This window comes from Harpia harpyja, chromosome 21, assembly GCF_026419915.1.
Source record: "Harpia harpyja isolate bHarHar1 chromosome 21, bHarHar1 primary haplotype, whole genome shotgun sequence".
Taxonomy (NCBI): Eukaryota; Metazoa; Chordata; class Aves; order Accipitriformes; family Accipitridae; genus Harpia; species Harpia harpyja.
Window position 1 is genome coordinate 6,101,654 of NC_068960.1, and position 16,874 is coordinate 6,118,527.

The following is a 16,874-nucleotide window of genomic DNA, read 5'->3' on the forward strand; positions in this document are numbered from 1 at the left end:
CTGATTTGGATTCCTGGCATCTCTCCTTCCTTTTCATCCCTCTCCTCCTTTTTCACCCATGATCCACTGCTTGTTAGTTTGATGTTAAGCCACCGTGGCTGGGACGATGCAGAAGCGCCCATCCTGCTCTGGGTGCTGACAGATGTGGATATTGCTTTTCGTAAGCCATTCTGCAAACAGGCTTATGGCCCTAAGTGAAATGGAATAAACATCTGTCAGGTGCTATCATACAGTGCGATGGGTCTTTGGGCTGCTTCTGGGATAAACCTCTGTAGAGGTGACATCTCTACTACCACCCTGAAGAGTGCTAATGGCTTTGCCACCCTCCCCAGAGCACTGGAAATGAAGCAGTGTGCTCTGGGGCTAATGAACTAGCTGATTGGATCTCACTAATGAGTTTGATGGGGTTTCTTGTGGGCAATGGGAGCATCTTAGATTCCCTGGTAAATAATTCATTCTTTACATAGCAATATTTAAAAGTAAAATACTTGTGGGATAAATCTTATAGGATCGTGGCCTCCATAAGACAGTATCCGCATGCTCTGTGTCCTTGGGAGGAGAGGGCCCTGGTTCCCCTGGTTCAGGGAATTGTGTCCACGGGGACAATACTAGATGAAGGGTGGTGTGTGCTATAGGGGACACTGTGCTGGGCCAGGGCACAAGGTCTTGCTAGAGGAAAGTGGGATGGACTTGCTGCACTAACAGCCATTGAGTACTCCGGCACGTGATTTCATTGCTTGTCAGCTAAAGTGAGTTTACTACTGGAAGAGCAAAAAAAAAAAAAAAAAAAAAAAGAGAAAAGAAATTTAAACATCTTCAGCTAATTGCAGTTGACAAGACAAAGGCAGTTTGACTTTCCAGTATTAATTAGCAAACCCATACTAATTAGCTTGTATAAGCACAATTCATGCTTCTTTCCCTAAATGCAATTAATATTGCAACTGAAGACGTCTCTGGGCTGTGCCGCTGTATCATTAACATACTTTGCCCTAATTAGACATGGCCAGTAGTGGCTGGAGAAATGAGTTTGTGATTACAACCATAAAAAATCCTCTAATATTTTATATCCTTCAGGGAACTTGAACCTAGAATTTATTTTCTGATTTAAGAAAAATTACCCTTATCATTGTGCTGTGTAATTATAACAATGAAACTTTGATTTTTCTCTCCCTCTAACCCTTCACTTATTTTTCTTTATTCACAGTTTGAGTGTGTTCCTATAGTAAGGGAACAGTGCTCGCCCAGTCTTCTGAGAGGTGGTACATAACAAAGTCACCAGTCTGATAGGGCTCAGATGACTTAGTTGTCCTGCTGATCTTTTGGTTTTGTGTTTTCATTTGCTGAAAGAATGTTTTTTGTTGCGAATTTTTTTTTGTGCCTAAGCACACTTCTTTCCTGCAATTTTTGTGTATGTATGTGCGCTTTTCTGACAATTTTATCAGCACTGGAAGTTTTCTTTATCGAGGCTAGTCCTCCAATGTCTTTATCTCCAGGATGTGCCAGGAGATTGCTCATAGAGTTCACACATACGGCTCCCTGTTTTGTGGTCCTAGGATCTTGCTTCTTATGGTACGCTAGTTTAATGCTCTACTGGCACAGAGCTGTAGGCTAGCTTCACTCACACCAAAATATTATTTGTGGAAAATGCTTTCTTGTTTCTTAGATTATTTTTCTTTCTCTCCCTGAGGGAGGGAAGCAGAAGATGTGTTAGTTTTTCTAATTTTCATTCACCTCTTTCATATCCCTTTATAGACAGGAGGAAATTGTTTGGCTCAAGCTTGCCATCCAAGCAACGGCTGTGATCCCTGATCTTACACCTTCTTTCAGTTTGGTTCTGTAGCAGGGGGCATTCATGTCAAGATTTTTTTTCTCCATCATTAATCCCTGAGGGAGGTCAGCTTGGTATTAAAAAAGTATCACCTGTATTTTCATTGCCCTGAGGTGCTCTGGGTATCTTTTGGCTTTCATCTTCAAAAGACAGCTTGGCCCATGTGGGCTCTGAAATCTGTAGACTGCTCATTGGAACAAATTATATTTCACCCTCCAGCAGATTAAAAAGGATGGATATAAGAATCGGAAGAATTGCTTAGCAGGGTGGGAGGTAAAGAAGATTTGAAGTCCAAGAACGTAGCCATGAAAAAATGAATGGCATAAATTGGGTGTCCTTACAGAAGAAATAAAGACACCTTAAAATGAAAATAATGAATGCCCCTTGCCTTGAATAAAAGTGTTGGTTAACCCTCTGCAAAGAACAGGAGACCTTTATTTAAGGGCAGCAGGTCAGGAATAGTTAAGGAGCCAAATCATGCATTCAGTCTGATGAAGTGTAATGTTTAGGATTAACTTAAATGCAGTGACAACATACGCTGATGATTATCAGGAGAAGTAATGAAGACAGAAAGGAGAATACATGAACGAAATAAACTCAGAGAACACTGTGTGTGATGTAATTGGGAACTAGCTGTTAACTGGAAGGCATCATGGAAAAACCATGAAGAGTTTGGGAAAATTGCAACAGGCATCAATATATAAACAACAGGAGACCCACACAGTTCATAAACCATTTGCATTATTACTGAAAGACTTTACTTTTTAGTGGTTGCATCAGACCTCCAGACTTTTAAGAACTGTAACTTAAGAGAAATACCTGGCAAGGATAAAAATTCTGTTTCATGTTACTTTACAGGTGATAACAATGATAATATGAAAGAAGTGAACTTGAGTATAGAAAGACCTGCTCTAGATAACTTGCCAATATAGCTCATTTAATTCTTGTTTAAGAGCTATTAAACATAAAGCAAGAAATACAACAGACCAGGCATAAGAACAAAAGTGGTGTTCATTAGTGGAAATGTAAATGGTCTGTATTATCTACAGTGGGATCGCAATTAAACATGGGATTAGAGTACTGAACCACGGTAGTTACAAATAAAAATGAAGCTTTGCTGGAACATATACAGAACGAACAGGATGGGAGGGGAAGGGAGATGACTGACCGGTGCAGGAAGTCTCCATCTATCAAAAGTATATTTCATCATTTCTGAATTGATTTAGCAAGGCGACAGCAAATCTCCTTACCATTTGACAGATTTTATCCTAACACCTTATGTGAGACTAGCAAACCCAAGACAGATGAGTAGCGTGGCACTCAGCTGAGCAGCGGCATGAACACAGCAATAGTTTTAGTAAGGCAATTTTAGGGAAATACCCAGTTCTCAAATCAGATTGAAAAACATGAATCTGGTTATAAAGAGACAGCAAAAAAAGCTGATCCAGAATGAAATGATACCGTAACAGCAGACTGGAGGAGGACTTTTAGATCATAAAGTCCACTCCTTTGGTAACTGAGGCAATTGCAGCATATACCTCAGTTCATAAATTTATCAAGCTTGTCTTGAAACTGCTTTGGTTGGTTGTACCATTGCTATCATTGAAAGGCTGCTCTGATAGCTGAAATCTTCCCAATTCCAACTGAAAATATATGTGCAGTTAATATAATTTTTTTTCTTGTGCTAATGTTTTCCTTAAACTACAGTGACTGTTCTTCCTCCCTCATATTTATGCTGTGACATATTTATAGAGAACAATTGTTCTCTCCCAGCATTTCATTTGTCCAGGTTAAACAAATCAAGCTCTTGCAGTCTTCTCTTAAAACAGGCTTTTCAGTCTCCTCACGAATCCTGCAGCTTTCTTTAAATCTCTTCCTGTTTTTCTGTGTCTACTTTGAAGATGAGTAACCAGAGTGGTCACATCATTCCAGGTGATGTTCCAGCAGTAGCCTGTACAGAAGTATCTTCTGCAGGAGCATCTAGTACAGGCAGGTACCCCTCTGTCCTGGATACAGCTCAACTCTTCCATTTCAGAATCACATTACCCATTTCCACTGCCACATGGCACTGATGTTCATCGTGTCATCAATTAATCCACCCAGCTCTTTGTCCTCTTCTCTAGTTTGTGACTGATGAAGACTCAGTTTGTAGGATGGGTTCTAGCTGTTGTGAGACTTGCACTATTATTTCAATTCTGCTGCTGTTCCTTCAGTTTGCAGCTAGCTTCTTCTGTCTGATCTATTTATGCTCCTTTATGATAAAGCCTCCCTGCTTTGTGCTATCAATAGTTGTGTTTGTGCGTTTGTGTTTTTTGACCTAAGATCTTCAATGAATTTTGTTTGTTTTAAATATGTTTTCATGATCAATGCCTGAGAAATCTTTTTCTCTATCAGGTAGTTTTATTTCAGCAGAGCCTTTTGTTGCTTGTTTGTTCTGTAAATACTTCACAGTGTTTGTGTTATTCTTCACTTTATCATGTGGTCCTGTTAATTTAGAAATGTGATTTGTTGGAATGAGGGGGGTGAGTGTGCAGGAGTCATCGATGCCCTGTTTCAACTTTTCTCCCTGTGTTTTTACTGTAAAGCTTTGGTTCTCCAGGTAGATTAAACCCCTGGAACAGAGAGATGGGAGCACTCAGAGTTACTTTTCTCTTCTCCTTTACCTAGCTGAGAGCTCTCTCTCAGTGCTTGTTGTAAACAAATACATTAAAATTAGTCCTTGCTGTTCCCCACGGTGTAGGAATATAGCGAACTCTGAGGACCAGAGACAGCATTCTTTTTCCTTTCTTTTTCCTCTCTTAGCATAGGGAATGATGAACAGCCTTGGTTGGTTGTGTTGCATCTGCTGCACATTCCCTCTTGGAAAATTCACGTTCAACACGCAAAACTGTGGCAACATCAGAAGCATCTATTGCATGTGACTGTGGGAAAAGTAGAGAGTGCGGTGGAAGCTTTGGGATCTTGGTAGATGAGTGCTGACAAACTGCCTGTAGACTAGAGAGGTGATCAGTGCATTATACTTCTGCATGTTAATATCTCAATGCTATTTTAATTAGGTTAGAAGAGGAGACTTAGTGAGTCAATTCTTGTGGTTTATCTCTGTTTCAAAAATCTAGCCAGGCACATGGGATCAAAGAGTACATTCCCTTCAAATTAAAAAGAAATAAACAGTCTGTTTAAAAGTCCCATTACACAAATGAACCTGCTGTTGGATCCATTAACGTGAAAGTTTTATGGAACTCAGCAGCACCGTTTGGTTTCAGCAGGACTGTTTTCATTTTCTCATCGAAGGCAATAACAGCTGACATGGGGTTAGGACTTTGAGGAGGAAGAAACATAGCTGCCTGAAGTGCAGAGCTGCCTTACTGCTGCTGCTCCCTTTGGGCTCCCTGTGGGACAGGTACTGCCGTATTGCAGGAAAATAGTCTGACCCAAACCTGAGCAGCAATTCGAGCTCAGATGGGATGCATGGACAATGATCTAATTCTCATCCCATCATTTGGAGAGGCCTCCATGCTACAGGTGTACCCATAAAACCCAAGCTGTACTGAAAATGCAATGGATTGCGTTTTGGTAAAAAAGGTGATAGCAGCTGCTCCACTTTTCAGCTTGGAAATAGGTTGAGAGTTGATAACGTGCTCTCACCTTTGCATTGCAGGATTATAACGAACAAGGATTGGGGAGGGAGAAGGGGGCAGGGCTTTTTTCCCTTCAGTTGTTGAGCAGAGGAGAAAGGTGGATCATTTTCCTGTGCAGAGGACACTGCTGTGCTGCAGTTAGAGTGGTCCTGTTGTCAGTGTTGCTGCTGTCACTGTAAAATCTGAGTTATACTGTTACTTGGTAAAATAAAATGAGTGGGACAGGGATATTGTCAGAGGCCTTACTATAGCAGCTACAGCCTTGAGGTACAAAAGGCATAATTAATATGCATGCAAATACTGTGCTTTTCCAGGCTACATCTTCCCTCACAGAGTCTGTAAGAAGTTTATGGGCTATCTCAGACTTGTGTCATTCAATTTAGTTGAACTAAAATTTCCTGGAGGGTGCAGGGGCTCTCTGCTATGTTCAGCACTTTGAGAGGTAGGAAAAAGTTGGGTGAGAGCTCCCAGATACTTCTAAGGTTCAGTAATTTCTGCTCCTTTTTTCTGCCTTGGAGCTTGGAGAAGCTGTAGAAGGAACATGTGCTTCCAGTGCATGTCCAGAGAGGGAAGGGAAGACTTGGCCTGTTGAACAGTCATGTTGGGATGGGACTAAGTAATCATTAATCTCTAACTTGCTTGTAATGAGTACGGAGGCCAGTTTCTTCCTGCTTTCACAGTCCTGGGAAGTGGTACCTGCATCGGAGGAGGACCATCCTGAGAGATCTGATCCGAGGAATGCAATTCTGGAGGCACGGTTTATCCTGAGCATGAGAGAGGTTGAGAAGATCTCTAGCTATGGGATCTAGGGGGGCATTGAGAGCATGTACAGTGGATGCGCCTGCAGATCAAAGGTTGCTGGATACTTTTCTTCTTGCCCAGGGCTGGCTTTGTGTGTAGAAAAGGGAGATAAAGTCTTATAAAACATGAATTTTCAAGACTGTCTTAGTCCTTGCACTGACAACCCGATCAGCTTGCTATGTTACTTGTTTTGCTTTTGATCTTTGTGTCTCAGTGCCCTTAGAAGAGCTTGTTCCCAGTGTTTTTTGCCTTTGGCTGATAGATGCTGGGGGTAGGTAGTAGTGGTGGCAGGCTGGGGTCTCTCTGAGCCACTCTGTCAGGGCAGCAGAGTCCTCCAGCAGGAGCTGTAAAACCTAATTTATCCACAGAGACAAGAAGATCATAGAGCAGACTTTTCCTGTGACCTCTTGGTAAATAATGAATGGCAGTGCCCTGCCTCTTTGGAATCGCTTAATTGAGGCTGACAACTCTTTGTTGTATTACAGGATCTAGCTTGTCAGGAGAATTTTAACTTATTTATGAATATTTCATTAACCTCTAAAGACTGGCTGTATAAAATTGAGCTCCTGCCAGGCCCTGTCCTGTTGATGCTGTATTCAGTGCTAATGTCATCCACTGCACACCTATTACACCTTCCCTCCCCTCCGAGCTGGACCTTGGAGTTTATTGTTGGTGGCAGCAAGAACATGTTCACCAAAGATTAAAATGCCAGGTTTCTGCTTTGGCACCAGAACTGAACATACGGTATTTGAGAGGGAATTGCTTTTTGCTTTTCATTCTGTGATTGCTTGCTGGCAACTGAAGGGGACCACAGGCATAACCCCGAGAGGCTAAAATGGGCAGAGCAGTCTTGGCAGGGCCCTGTAACCTTTGCTTTTTGGCACAGAGAGAGGTTTCCCACTTCTTATGCATTAAAAGCTCACTGCTTGTTGTCGCAGGAGGGCCTCAGGATGGGTCATTTAGCTAGAAAACCTTAAATCTGCTGCCTGTTCTTTGGGGAAGGGTTTGGGGAATAAGACTCCTTCAAGCATCTGCCACTTCTTGAAGGCAGCTGGGAGGCTCTGTCGAGAGAGCTGCTGCTTTCCTATAGATGGATCCCTTGCCCCATCCTCATATTTCCTATCTCTGGGAGTTCAGAAAGCACCCTGAGCATGAAGTTTTGCTGGCCCCTGCTCACCCTCCCTTTCTCTGCCGAGATGTGCCAGAAAACAGTGCTCCCAGCTGTAGTGAACTGCAGAATTGGCCTGGAGATGCAGTGGGAGCAAGAGGGCTGTTCTTAAAAGCATGTTGAAGTACAGGCTGTGGGTTGTTCCATGTGAGTCGGAGCAAGAGGATTAAGTTCAATTTTCAAGTCTAGCATTTGGTGAAGGCTCTTTTGCTCCCTTACAATATTAAGCAGAGGTTGATTACACTGTATTTATGTTAGGAGACAAAGGAACAAAAATGGATGTTACATTCCTCTTTCCTTTCCCCTTTGATGATCTTAGGTGGTTGGTAAAATGCATAGATTCTTCTCTGACTGTTTATTATGTGATGATTTTTCAACAAGAAATCTGATGGGGGGGAGCACAGGGCGAGGCAAGAGGTGGGATTACAAGCTACCATTTAATGTGAATTGTTGACTGAATGCTCCAGAAACTCCTCGAGGGTGTATTTTCAGGAAACAAACTGTATTCATACTTTGTATGGAGGAGGTATGACATCTTTTCCGATTTATTTGTTGCTTTGCCTGTGAATTACAGCTGCTAGAAGACTTGCTTCTAGCAAAAGTGCCTACTCCTGCATGAAAGAAGTGACCTGTGTGATGCTCTTCTTAAGAGCAGACAACCTCATTGCACCAGTGCTGCGGCTGCACTGGACGGGGTCGCGGCACACTCAGTCCAACACCTTGACGGATTCCCTAAAGAGACTGTTACTCTGTGTTTTGCTGTTCTAACCAGCAGTAATGGGTAGGAGGTGTCAGCCAGTTAAGGCTAATTACTCCAGAGTTTCCTTCTCTCGGTGGACACCAGCTGTTTTGCTCTCTCTGGTGGGAGGAGCTTTCGGTAGTAATTAAACGGAACAGTCATCTACATGCTGGTGAAAGTGGTGGAGCGAGGCTGATAGCAGAGAGACTCTGAGCTGAATGAACATGGAAATGAGGTGATCTTTCTTCAGAATGAGCTGTTAGAGCAAAGAGGATTTTTGGATGTGAAGCTGTCAGGGTTTTTTGCTGTCGTGCAGTGGTGGTGGGGTCTCATAGCGGCACCTGGGAGCATGGACAGGACAGGGCTGCAGCAAGGTGGAGAGGAAGAGATTCCTTGTCTGCTCCTTCCTCTGGGAGTGAGAGTTGAAATATGTAATTATACTTGAATAAACTCATGGTTTAAGTTAACATCTCCAGTTCCCTTGCTCAGTGGGTCTCTTGCACAGGATATTTACTCTTTTTCCCTGTGAACATTGCAGTTTTGTTCATCTTGAGCTCTGAGCCAGCTTCCATCCTGCTGAAATGTCCAGTAGTGCATCTTTCCAAACTGTCACATCTTGCACCCATCCCAGAGTACCGGAAAGAAATAAATAGAGCATAAAGTGGGGAAGAAAGCTCAAGAAGACAAAACTGTCAAAACCATCCTAAGTTGGCACCCACGTGATGACCGGTGTTCCACATTACTTGCTGTTGTCATGGGATCTGTGCTGGTGACCAGGGCAGTTGCCTTCAGATATGCTGGAGCATCACCAGAGCATCTGTCCTTCAGACAGAAGGACAGGCTCCTTCCGGAGCCGGTGTGTGGTGGTGTATATACCACTTGTGAACGAGGGCCCCAAGTGTTACACTGAATGGGTCAGCTGGAGCATTCAGGCTGTTGACAGCTGCAGGGTTTTGCACGACCTTCTGCACCTCCAATTGAGATACCAAGTCTTGGTCCTTAGTGCCTTGCTGCAGGGTAACAGTATCGGTACTGTCACATTATCCCCTGTTCAAGTAATAGTCCTATTTGCTGTAGATGAAAAAGCAAGAGAGAAAATAAATATTTTCCTGATTTTTTTTTCCCTTAAGTATTCCGGATAGGAGTATTTGAAAATGCTTCCAGTTAGACGTTATTGCTCATCAACAATAATCCGACGCTGCATGGAGCGAGTGCGGGGCTCTGCGGTTCTGCTGGGGCAGGATGCAGAGATGACCAAAGGGAGGGGGGTGAGTGGGGAGGGTCGGCATCTGGCAGCGTTGGGGTGTGAGAAGAGACTTAAGCAGGGGCAGGAGGCTGAGTCCTGGGGTGAAGGTGTGTTGTAGGGGTTTGGGGAAGAGCTTGTTGGATGGGCTGTGCAGGAGGAGGCTGGGGGTTTGGAGGGTGTGATGTGATGGTGCTTCCTTCTTCGCACGCTTGCAGCTGGGCACACAGCTCAAGCTCACAGCTGATGCTGCTCATATGGGAGCATGGTAATTTTGGGACCCCCGTGGCATTGGCCTTATTTTGGGAACAGAAACGGTTTCCTGTAATACCCTATACCATTGTGATTACATGTGGAAACCTTAGGATAACTAGTTTAAATAGGGTGTCTGTGCATTCATTCTCTTCAGCTGCTAGCAGCAGAGCTGTGTTCCTTTGCAGCGGGGCTGAATTTGGCTCACTGAGCTTGTCTGGAGTTTCACCAAGTTACGCTTGTGCAGCACAATGTAGAGGGGAGGTGTTTGAAGAAAAGCTGTGGGCTGCCTGCAGATTGGGAATCAGAGGGGAGAAAGGTGAAAGCTCGTTAGGGCTCCCTTGGGGTAGATGAATTAGTTAATGACTATGCTGTGCTTTGAAAATGCAAATGCTGTGTCAGAGCTAAGTCTGATTATAATAATCAATCTTCCTTTTGAGAGGGTGCTGGAGATGGGGAGGGGGAGAGGGATGAGACTGGGGCTGAATTTTTAGACTGCAGATGTGAGTTTCTCCGCTGTCATTAAGGAAACCTGACGTTGCCCGAGGGGTCAGCAGAACCAGGGAGAGGCAAAAGGTGAATTTGGGAGGAACGATCCTTGCAAGCACTGGTGGCTCCTTGACAGGCTGAAGTTAATTTTGTAATTTTGTTCCTTATGATTGTCCTGCCTGGAAAGGGAGGGGTTGGCGTCTGCTTCTGTGTGTGAGCTATCCCTGCTAATAGGAAAGATAGAAACTGCCTCATAAGCAGGATCCTCTGGGGCTGGGAGAGAGAGGAGGGTGGCTGCTGCAGACGTCCAGCGGTGACAGCTCCTTCTCCCTTGGCAGTTTATTCGTTTGTAGCAAGCGTTCCTAGTAATTACGCCTCTTAATTTAGGAGAGCGAGTGGGAGAAAGGAATATAAATTTGTGTATTAACTTTAGAGATTGGAAATAGGGCAAGCGAACCTTCTCTCTGGGAGATTATATTTGGAAATGAAATAGAATGACATTCGGTATAAACTTGAAAAATTGCTCTCTTTTTATTGCAACAGGAGGAGAAAAGCCACAATCCAGACTGTATTGGAGAGAGGGAGAAGTCTGCATATGTCCGTTTTGCAGTTTGTGTGTAGCTACAATAATAATATATGCATGAGTACGTTTTTAGGAAACTGTTTGCTGGAAGTGTTGCTTCTAGCCCTGTCTTCTCAGTGATAAAAGAACACCAAGTTTGTTACAGATGGGTAACCCATAGAGACTGGCAACTCTGATCCAGCTAGCCTTTGTCTTTAAAGAGAAAAAAATATAATTTTTTGCTTCAACAAAGTGTAAAATAGGTAGTTCTAAAGCACTTTTTATTGAATATCTCATTTTCCTTGTCTTTATTGCTTTTTTTTAACAATAGCATCAAGGATTAATTTTCCCAAGAAAATGTACCAACTAATCCTGGGCTGCTTAGCCTGTTTCTAAATGGCAAGTAATATTTTGTTTTGCAAGTGTTGTCCTGTTTCTTTGAAGAAGAGTGAAGTTTACTAAGAAATCTGGTGAGGCTTAGTTATCCCCATGTGTACTTCTTTGCAGACGTTTTAGGGGAACAGCCTTTCAGAATGTCAGTGGGCTGGGCATATGGAAGAGGTGATAGTTCTTTTGCTGAGCAGAATGATCTATGGAAGTGCTCAGTGTAGTGTCTTACTACCTTGTAGCATTGCTGGACACCCAGGTTAAACTCACTGGTGTTCACATATGTTTGGTTTCTGTCCTGACGCCAGATGTATAAGCTTGTAGACAACAGGAGGGCACCAAGCTTGCCATGCCGCTCTATGGGAAGAGAGGCAAATAAGATCCTTAGTCACTGCTACATTCTTTGGAGAGAAGCACAAATAGCATCACTAGAATAACTGGCGTATCAAGCTCCTGGGGAACAGTAGTTTGCCTGTTTTCAAACCTCAGCGTATGGGTCATACTTGGGGTCCCATTTCTCTGTTCTTGTCTATTTTAGTGTACACTTTTCCTTTCCAAGTCTGCTTGGTTTTCATACATTTAAATATTTATGTATTTAAATAGCTTCTTGAATTGTGTTGAGACTTGTAGTCAAACACAACCTCTCAATTCACCTTTCCATGCTGGCTCCGTGCAATTCAGTTCCTATTTATCTCTGCCTTTTAAAATCAGCTCTTTTGCTGAGGAAGGCCTTTCAAAGGATGTTGCATCAGCCCATTGTTAAATAAACCTTTAGACGTTTATAATGGATTCAGCATTTCCTGCTTTTTACAGTTCCAAGAATGCTGAATGACGTGCAGACACACTTCATCAGGATAAGATTGCTGTATCAGCCCCTCACTAAAATGCGCTCATTATTCAAATAATAACTCTATGTCTCCAGCATGTGTTCTGTGAAATACGTTTACATGATGTGGGCGAATAAACCAGCCCCTTCTTTTCAACATGCAAATGCTAACTTTAGCAGTGAGTTGAAATACTTCAGATTTTGAGTCCTTTACTACCCAAAATGAGGCACCTGAACAGAGATTTGGTCATTGTTTTGGGCAGTGTGTTAAAATTTTCAGAAGTTCTTAAACACCGTTTTCAAAGGGGACTGATTTCATTTAGAAGTTTAAGTCCTGTGATAAGTCTCATTTTGAAGATGGGATGTGGACAGTAGTGGTCAGTAGGATGCTTTGGAAAGGCTTGTCTTCATGAATGCTGAAGCCCACTGGAATCGAGTGGGAGGAACAGCAGGTCCGTGGCATTGCAGGGCCACAGACTACTTGTTTTGGAGGGGACAAATATGGGTCAGAAATCACAAATGCCAGAAATATACCAAGAAAATCAGGTCTCTAAAGTAAAGTTTTGTTTCTTCTAGCTGTCAGGAGATGAATTTATAATTTCATGTTTCTCCTGTCGTCTCATATATCTTTTAAGTAATTCCTACAGAAGAAAGAACCAGCAAGGAACATACTTCTTACACTGCTGTGGGTGTTTGCTATGTCATTAACACTTGGAGGAGAACCACCATCTTGAAATCCTGTCCAGGCAGGTTTAAAAGTAAGGCTGAAAGAAGAACATTATTTCTTTTAATTAAATAATAGACAAAAATCCATCCATGTTCTTCCTTCCTCTTTCTCGGTTTGTAAATAATGATGACAGTACTTATTTTGGAAAAAGTATTTGCATTTCATCTTCTGGGGCACTTGCATGTTTATGGAAGTGGACATTCTAAAATTATTCTATATACTGGATGTGTCCTGATCCCTTTCTATTGAGAGCAATAAAGCTGGACTGAAATTCATGCTTATGAAGTGAAAGAGAGTAGAAAAGGTTCAGGATAAACAGGATCATTTTAGGTTGAGAGCAAGAGGCTCCAGTATATTCTGAGAAGAGAACATCACATAGACAAAATGTTAAGTACCTGTTTATGTGTTTTATTCACAACTCATGGGCTCTGACATTACTCATTATTCTGCCTTTTCTAGTGTCATAAAAACCTTGGATAACTTTAAAAAAAATGAAAATAATAGCTTGGTTTCTTTTCAGGTTGCTAATGTGTTCTGTACAGTGTGGGTATTGCTGGGGGTCTGATGCTGGGCGATATTAACCCTGAAGCTCCTGCAGAAGTTGTAGGTATTTAAGTCCCTCTTGTGCAGTTTTCAGGATAAGAGATGCAATGCTGGATTTCAGGACAATGTTCTCTTTCTGCTGTCAATGCTAGTTAAAAAAGCCAGATCAACATAAAAGAGAGCGAAAGGATCCAAGCCTGACCTAGGTCATTTGGTACTGAATGGGGGAGTACAGCAATGAGGTGTAATTTGAGCAGCCCTTTTCCCCTCTGTGCTGGGTAATGGCTTCTACTAGTTTAATGTATTCAAAGTAATAAAAGTTTAACTCAGCCAGTTATATAAAATTATTGATAAAAATTGAAGAGTTTAGACAGGAATAACGAGTTAGTCCAAAAAGCAGAAAACGCCTGCTGAAAGCGGCATCTGATGAACAAGAGAGACTAGGACTGGAAATTAATTGAGGAAAAGGGATGTGATGGTAATTAGGCAGCGAAAACAGCAAGAGGAGACTGGGTCCCTCTCCTTATCCCTTCTTGAGGCCATTCTTTGCCACCGGTGCCGAGAGGACAAGTGAACAGGAAAGGACAAACTCTGCCACCGCGGTGAGTCATTTCACGTTTATCACCTGGTCCCTGGAGCTATCCTGAGAAGCTGTGTCAAAGGGAATGGTCTTGGTAACCTCCTCGCCTGTGAGGTTTGCACATAGTGCTGAAAATTATGTAGAACATGAGTTTGTATTTCTCCTATTACTGCCTTCCTGTTGCTTGTTTTCCTCATTCAGTTTTGCTGCTTCTTTCTCTTTTCTCTGCTTTCTGTCTTGACTGCATCATGGGCAGAACTGCAGGGAAGGTCCAGCTGGAGGAGCAGGTAGTGGCAATGTCTGACGCAGCGTTACACTGGTACAAGTGTGCCAGGTCTGACCAGAGGCTGGTGACATCATGTTCTGCTTGCATTGTCCAGCAGGTGAAACTGCAAGTAAGAGGAAGGTTTTATCAACAGTTTCCTTATTTTTTGCTCTTTTTTTGCTGTTCTCTTCATTCTCGTTTCATGAAGACCTATTTGCCTGCACTGTGTTGCCTTTGGAAAAGCAGAATTGGATCCCAACAATAAGCCACTCCATCTTATCTCAGCTAACTTTCTTTTTGCCCTGGAAAAGACATAAATAACATAAATAACTTTTTCAATATCTTCTGTGAGATTGGCAGGCAGGGATGTTTTCCTCGCTGAAACCCTAACAATTAAAGGAAACCAGCATATTTTGAATGAAATATTTAATACCTTAATTGTTTTACTCTCTTTTTTTCATAAACGGTTAGTGAGGTTTTACTGACAATAATTTGCTGTGGCACAAAGTTGTGCCTTGACCTGAACTTGAAACTCTCCAGTAGTTTTAATCCTAGTTCTGGGAAGCAGGTCCGTGTCAACATTTAACGCTCAAGCCAGTTTCATCTGTAAACGTATCACTGTGCCCTCCTCTCCCTTCTCACCTCATGCACATCATATTTTCAGTCCAGGTAGTTTTGGCGCTTGAAAATTGGGAGGATGCAGAAATGACATAAAATGCCCTTACAGTCCCTGTGCCCTTCCCTCCTCATTCTCTTTCAACGGCTTATTCTTAGAAACCCAGCAGAATCTCATCACACCACGACTGAGCGTACCTGGCACTAATTTGTCACCGCTGTATATCAGGCGAGACCTGCACTGATACTTTTCACGGCAGCATTCACTTGAGCATGTGTGCATTCACTCTCCCGTCTCCTTTTCCCATTACACACTCCATTTTTTTCCTTTCTACGCAGCCAACACAAGAAAGCCCAGATCACAATAACAGATTACTCGCCCACCCGCTCTGCCCCCACTTCTCCCCCGAGAAGGCGGCCATGATTTATCTGCTCATGTCGGTGAACAGGTGGCAGTTGGGCTCAAGGCTGAGCCCGCTTAGCTTATGATAAATAACATATTTACCGGCCCTTCCATCTTCAAATGCTGTCCACATGCAGTCCAGAAAGCAGCACAAAACTCTTAATAGCAAACACATCCAGGCTTTAGCAGACGTGGGAAATGGGAGATATAATGAATGTTTTCCTGCTAGAAGTAGGTTGGAATTGAAGCCTGCTCCTCGTCCTGGTACCTTTTATTCACATTCCTGGAATTATCTGGCATGCTTGCTTTATCCCCAGCCATCTGTGATGGGCTGAGCTGGGAGAGATAAGCTCAGTAATCAGAAAATTGAGGGAAGCATTTCTGGCTGTGATAATCTTATCAGGCAGCTAATATACATTAACATTTGTACAGCCTGATGATGCAGGTGGGCCTTTGCTTATTTTTCCTTCCTGGATGCCTTTTGACAGGCAGGGGGAGAATGCAGGGCTTTGGGGTGCCGGGGGAAACTTGGCGAAAACCTCTTTTCTACCCTCTCTCTTCTGCTCCATCCCTGTGGTATCAGAAAGGGGAGGGAGAATAATCCAACCGTCCCTTTTCTGCCTTTTCCTGCTAACAGTGCTGCCATGGTCTGTCTGTCTTTTCTGGTAAGCATGGAAGGCCAAAGAGGCAATATGTCAAAATTTCAGTTCGGGCTGAGCAATATAACTGCACATGTCAATATGCTCTTCTTCCTTGTAAAATTGGGGAGTTTCTGCCAGCTTGCTGTCTTTGCAAGAAGTTTGCCGTTGCAATATGATTTTGCTCTACAAGTCTAATCTGTGCTATTGAATGGAATGTTGTATTAATGGGTTATTTCCCTGATGCTGAGCTCTCTGTGGTCATAAGTTTTGCGTCTATAATTAGGGCTGGATTGCTTATTGTTTTCCTACTGGGTGAAAAATATAGTTTCTGTCAATAGATTTATTAGGGGAATTAGTTGCCAGGTGGTAAAAGACAGGTGACAAAAGGAAATCCAAAATCTCAAGGAGGAGTGTAAAGGAGGTCTTAGCTGGGAGAAGGTGCTGGAACAGAAGTTTGAGTATTCTCTAGGTAGTTTGTCTCTGATTACACTCCATAATAAATCATTTTCTGAGGGGTTTTGAAACAAGTTACTTAGGTAGTTTATCAGCCTAAGCATTGTCTTCATAGCTGAATTAGGGATACAGATTCCTGTAAGTCAGGGAGCCTGGGAACGGTAGAGTCTGGGTAAGAAGTTTTCATGTCTGTAGAGTTTTGAAGTACTTTCTTGTGAGTTCCTTTCCAAACAAGGCCAGAGGCAGAAAGTATTCTTAATTGTTTGTTTGTTCCACCAGAGCTACCTGAGCAGCTACTTGAGCTAGAATTGTATATTGGAAAGTGCTGGTAATAATATTCCCCGGTCTTCTGGATTCAGTGTATGTGTCTGAGAGTTGTCCTGAAAAAGGCAGCATAACCCTGTGGTTCATTTCTTCTAGGGAGGAATTGAAGCTAAATGAGGTTGAATTGTCAATACTGAATCTCGGGTGCCAGTGTGCTCCTAATACCGCACAGATAATTCTCTGCATCCCATTATCCGTGGGGGACAGGTAGGGGAAATATCTGGAAGAGAAGCAGAAGCTTTGCTTAGAAACAATCAACTTTCTGTGTGTCATCTACCGTGGAGAAAATGTTGGGGAAGGCAAAAGGGATTGCAAAGGGAAGGAGGGTTAACAGAGATTTTGACATTCAACACATGAAGAGTTGTGCTTCACATCCATATCCTGAGAAAG

At 42.8% G+C, this 16,874-nt stretch overlaps 1 protein-coding gene across 3 annotated transcripts in view; it reads left to right on the forward strand.

Annotated features, from left to right (window-relative positions):
- The window catches only part of MAD1L1 (mitotic arrest deficient 1 like 1), a 385,605-nt gene that overhangs the window by 190,596 nt on the left and 178,135 nt on the right, over nt 1–16,874 (forward strand). The gene's annotated exons all lie outside the window — the stretch shown is intronic.